Source organism: Erithacus rubecula (genome assembly GCF_903797595.1).
Source record: "Erithacus rubecula genome assembly, chromosome: 1".
NCBI classification, from domain to species: Eukaryota; Metazoa; Chordata; class Aves; order Passeriformes; family Muscicapidae; genus Erithacus; species Erithacus rubecula.
The window spans coordinates 98,919,522-98,925,531 of record NC_136658.1 but is presented as its reverse complement, the minus strand read 5'-3'; the positions used below and the strand labels follow the sequence as shown (position 1 = coordinate 98,925,531).

The 6,010-nt window shown below is 42.6% G+C and overlaps 1 protein-coding gene across 7 annotated transcripts in view; it reads left to right on the top strand.

Moving 5' to 3' along the window:
- The window catches only part of LOC306809084 (uncharacterized protein), a 233,254-nt gene that overhangs the window by 155,042 nt on the left and 72,202 nt on the right, over positions 1-6,010 (top strand). The gene's annotated exons all lie outside the window — the stretch shown is intronic.

Here is a 6,010-nt window from a genome sequence, read left to right as displayed (position 1 = left end):
TCTTGTATTGCCAGCTGATCCTAGCATTAAAGTGGAATGCACTCTGCTGCTTTGCAGATACCATAAAAGATTGTATTGGTGTGGTGGGCTTTGCTAGAGCACTCTGGTGTCATCCTCTTAAAGCTTGCTATGCCAAACACATACAAAACCAAGGTGAACTGCACATTTGCAATGGCAAAATTGAGTAACAGGTCTCAGCTTTATAAAAATGTCACCAATGGGAACTCAGGAAAGTCAAGACTGGTTGTAACCCTGTATCAAATCCAGAAAAGTCTGTGAAATACATCTGTTGGCAAGGTATAAAAGTGGATCTATATGGTCATTATATGGTCTATACAGCATGTCCCCAAAGTCCTGGCTGGTAGGAAACTCCTGACCCTGATGTGCTTCTGTTTCCATTCAGAATCAAAGATTGCCATCCAGCTCATGAGTTTCCCAATCTCTCCCAGTGTATCACTGGCTTCCACCCACTATGAAAATTATGTTGTTCCTCGGCAGAGGCAGGTGCAATTATTCTCTGCTTAGATCATAAACAGAATCAGGTAATGGCTGCTGTGGTGTTTAGATTAGGCATCTAAATTTAGTTCCTCTAAGGGAAGAAAACTCTTTTCCACAAGGCTTAGTGGCATTTTTTCTCTTATGGGTGACATATCTCATGCAAGTGTTATTTGCATAATTACATAACTATGCAATTTGTATGTGCTCCATACTACTTTGCACTTGTTTGAGACTGTTAACAACTGGATACAGGGTTAAGGGATGACATTCACTTGAACTCTGTTCTTGGAATAACTAATCATTATCTGGCTGCATGGAAACTTGCTGTAACTCCTGTTATTTATTATCCTCAAGCAAATAAATAAAATAATGATATAGGTAAACCTAAGGTCATAGAAGCAGAGCTTCTGCTTGACTTAAAATATCTATTACAACTTTTATGGTTTGATTTCAAATTTAAATTTAAAATATTTTAACAAGTCAAGGTACTTGATATTGAAGTAATGCCATTATCTGTTGTAGGAAGTTTTGTATGACTGAGATTGTCCTTGTGAGGCACTTCAGCAAGAGTGCATAACTTAACTGAAGATGGAAATCCCTAATTGCCAAGTGTGTGGATGAATACACTTAGCTGTTGTGGAGAGCATACACAGGGAGGTGATGTTGCTGAATTGATAAACAGCAGCAAGTACCAGTCATGAACAGAATGGGGATTTCCACTCTCATAGCAAAGTGCTGTGATCCCTAAGCCCTTACAGTCTAAAATAAAGACAAAAGAGAGATATTTGTTTCTGGGGTTTTACATGTAAGCCAGTGAACATGATGTGACATGAGCAATGTTTTAATGACATTCACCAGCCTGGTTTGAAATGTCATTGGTGTTTTTGTAGGATAATATTAGGTTAATTGCTATTTGGGGAAGATCACATTAAACTTCTCTGTGGTTTAGTAGTTAGGCAATTTATGATCTCACTTGTACATCAGAGGCTCAAAAGTACTTGCCTGGGAAACCCACAGTGCACCGAGGCTGAGATTTTTTTCCTTGTGAAGAATAGAAAGGAAGGTTCAGTGCTTGCTGTAGGTCTCTGGAGGCTGTATCTACATGTGCAGTGCCATAGGAAGAGATCCAGCTGCTGCTGAGAATGCATTGAGGACAAATTTTTTTCCCCATTTCACGAGAGTTTGACTTCAAACTAGCTATGTTCTGGTGCAAAGGACAAAATGGTCATAGCAGCTGGAGGACAGCAAATGTGTTCTTCAACCCAATCCTCAAGTTTGATTTAATTTGAAAAGAATCTTGTTAATTGTAAAAGTATCCTCTGAGGCCTTTCCATCATATGAGTCAAAGCATACTAAGTGGCAGCAACTGCACAATCTGCCTTCAAAAGCGTGTTCATGATCTGAACTAAAGCACAAATGTAGGCATACACTGTATTAAAATAAACACAGCTGCACTAAAAGGATTCATTTTATGTCAGAGTCCTATAATTTGGGATTTGGCAATAAAGTCCTTAGTAAGCCTGAAATATGGCAACTTGCCCCATAGGCACTTCAGTATAAATGTCTGAATTTGTTGTTTTATTGCTTTTAATATTTTGAAGATTGCTGAAAAAAGAAACTTAGAACATCCTGATCTAATTTACTAATTGCATGAAAAATCAGCTGTAATAAACTACGTAATTGTACAGGGAAATGGTGAATTCTGTCCAAGCATATTTTGCATCCATAACTCCTTTTTCTGTGATTTCCCCATTCAGATGCTGCTGAGGTTTTATATTGTGCTGTAGGTTTACTGAATGTTCTGCTCACCGAACACTAAGAATATTTGCACATATACAACATTTAAGGAAATATAAATTAATTTCTGTTGATTCTGGTTTCAAAAAGCAAATCCAATTCAGCTTGCTGTTCAATGTCAGAGTGGCAGTTTAATATCTTTACCTTTACTGCTTAATGTAACCAGATTGCTATAAAAAACCCAAACAATTTAACACTAACATTTTTTTCCGTAATCTTTCATCAAAATTTCTATAAGCAATGAATCAGGGGAATAAAAATTATCACTAGCTGGAAATTACCTTGGTTGAAGCATGAGGCTCACCTAGAGGTTCTGGAACTAGAGCAGTGAAGTATAGGTCCAGTAAAAAGTTGTAGTTTAGAGATGTGTTTGGGACTGCCTGCCTGGTGCCTTACTTTCATATACATGTACAAAAAGGTCATTGTGTTCCTGAACTCATAGAGATAAAACCAATTAGATTCTGTCTCATCAGGTCTCAAGAGAAAAATAAACACTCCTTAGGATATAACATTATAGCTCAGCTTCCTATCACAGGAAAATTTACCCTCTCATTTGCAGTTATAAGAAGGAAGGAATAGCTAACCAATTAAGAAACTAATGGTCTTGAGCTAATTACTTACAAAAGTTTGTTGGCATGCAGGAGGCACATGTTCAAGCTCCCCTTCTTGTCATGAAGACCAGCTCTGTGCAGGACAGTTTTCTTGGGGGATTACATTCTTCTGGCCTAGGTTGATCTCAGTTCAGCAAACAATTTAAATTCTTATTTTCAAGAAGGGATGTTTTTCTGGTCCCCAGACTCCCCTGAATCTTGGAAACCATGCCTAAAGCTGGTCTGTTTCTATGAATGGCAGTGTTCACATAGCAATATGTTCCTGTGACAACACTTTTTGCCAAGCCACCTGTAGTTGGGCTTTTATTTTTCACCTCTCAGACACGTCATTGCAATCTGTCTGATGACTTGCACAGATTTTCCCACATAAAATTATATTGCTCAGTAGCAATGGTTTTGGGTCACTTTTCACTTAAATGAACATTCAGTTTCTGAGATACAGCTAGAAAACAGCTTTAATGAAGAATGTACCACTGTGCAGTCAATAAGCAAGCTGAGCACTTTACATCTGGAACACAGGGTTACCTGAAGTTTTTATCAGAAGAGACACCTGTGATGATGTGAGACTTTTTCAAAGCAGCTTAATCTCTCAGTTTGAAACTCTGTTAGAAACTAGTGAATAGTTCCTCCCCATGAAGTTTTTCTCTTTGTTCCTAGCACTTCACCATGACCCCATGGTTTCCCAGATTTGTTTCAGTTTGCATATAGCTTGTCTGCAACACCACTTGAGTGTATTACATCCCTAACACTGATATACTCTGAATTTGTCAAAATACTGCAGCTAGACAAGCTTAAAATCAAAACAGGAAAGAAAAGAGAAAAGCCCTTGATTACAGAGATGGAGCTGCTTCTATGAAAGCATCAAATTTAGCATGGTAAACTTGTGTCAAAAACTAATCTGTTCCCCAAGCACTTCTTGACAAACTGCCTTGGTGGCTGCAGCTGAGGATTATCTCTGTGGGCTCTCCCGAGGCGGAGTCCTCTGGAGCAACACGGATGTGAATCCTCTGGATCCCTTCATACATCACTCATTGCATGCCTCCCCTGCTTGCAAATGAATCTTCAAAGCAGCTTGCTGGGAACTCTGCTTTCCCCTCCTCCAGCTAATCAATTTAGAAAAGCTTATTGTAGCACACTTTGCTGTTTGTGCAAATGCAAATGAAGCCTTGTTTGAGTTTGCCTGTGACTGAGATAAACAAAGCCCTTCTGATGTGTTGATTTTCCATACCCTGCTCATTCTCTGGTGTCAGAAGTTGTTAGAATTGCAGTTTGCTGTCTCCTCCCTTTCTGGACACAGAGCTTGTGATCTTATTGTGGTGGCACAAAAAAGCAATCTCACAGAATTGTGGATGAATGGGTAAGGCTGGAAGGTCATCTGGTCCCACCTCCCTGCTCAAGCAGGGCCATCCCAGAGCCCAAGGCACAGGATTGTGTCCAGATGGTTCTTGAACATCTCCAGTGAGGGAGACTCCACACCTTCTCTGGGCAATCTGTGCCAGTGCTCAGTCACTGCACAGGGAAGAGATTCTTCCTCATGTTCAGGTGGAACCTGCTGTACATCAGTCTCTGCCTGTTGCCACTTGTCCTAAGTTTGGCAATCCTGGGAAGAGCCTGACTCCTCTTGATACCCTCCTTCAAATACTTGTAGGCTCTGATGATGTCTCCTCTCAGTTGTCTCTGCCTGGGGCTGAACAGGCACAGTTCCCTCAGCCTTTCCTTGTAAGAGAGGTGCTCCAGTCCCCTAATTGTATTTGTTGCTCTCTGCTGGTCCCCTCCAGGGTCTCCATGTCTGTCCTGTGCTGAGGAGCCCAGAGCTGGGCCCAGCACTGCAGGCTCCCCTCAGTGGGCAGAGTGGAGGGGCAGGATCCCCTCCCTGCCCTCTGGCAGTGCTCTCCCTGCTCACCCCAGGATCCCAGGGGCCCTCCTGGCCCCAGGGCACTGCTGGCTCAGGGACAGCTCCTTGTCCCCCGGGACCCCCAGGCCCTTCTCTGCAGAGCTGCTTCCCAGCAGGGCAGCCCCAGCCTGTGCTGTGCCTGGGGCTGTCCTTCCCCAGGGCAGGCCCTGCATTTGCCTTTGCTGCATTCCAGACCATTCCTCTGCCTCTCTCCAGCCTGTCCAGGCCCTTCTGAAGGGCTGCAGAGCTCTGGGGGTTTCAGCCTCCCCTCCAGCTCTGCCATCACTGAACTCACTGAGGAGCCCCTGCCCCTTCCTCCAAGGCACTGATGGACAAGTTAAACAATCCTGGGCCCAGTATTGAACCTTGGGGGGCACCACCAGTGACTGACCTCCAACCAGAGCCTGTGCCATTGATCATGATCCTCATGATCCTCTGGGATCTGTCATTCAGCCAGGTCCCAATCCACATCACTGTTCCCTCATCCAGTCCACACTTCCTGAGTTTGTCTATCAAGATATTGAGAGAGACACTGTTGAAAACTCTATTGAAGTTGAGATAACCAATATCCACCACTTTTCTCTCTGCTCCATCACCATTCCAGGGACAGAGGTGGGGCTGACCTGACTGGTTGGTAGCTCCCTGAGTTCTCCTTCTTGCCCTTTTTGAAGACTTGGGTGAGTTTTGCTTTCTTCCAGATCTCAGGCACCTGTCCTGATTCCCATGACCTTGCAAAGATGACAATGAGCAGCAGGTTGGGTCTAGTCAGAATACTGGTCCCTCCATTCCTCTCAAAAGTGAGTCACCTTCTATATTTTTCAGGGTTTTTTTCCAGGTATTTACTACTTTACCTTCTTTTTCTTAATTGATGAGGTTGTGATGTGGGGCATGGGTGTGGCAGACTAAGGCTACAGTTCAATCTCTTCCTCAGAGTCCTCAAACTACTTAGTCTTTCTGCTTCACCTCTCAGCTCCACCACTAGGCTTACATAGGATTATAGAGGATGTTTGCAATCATCTTGCAGCGTGTGGTAAATTGCTGGGTTTATATCAGTGTTGCACAACACGTATTAAGAATACTCATATTAATGGGATGTTTTGCTCACTGCCCACCAGTGCAATTTTCTGAACTTCTGTCAGTCATAATACTGTTCACCCTTAAAAGCAATGTTTGCATGTAAAAGCAACTATATATTGAATATTGAAAATTG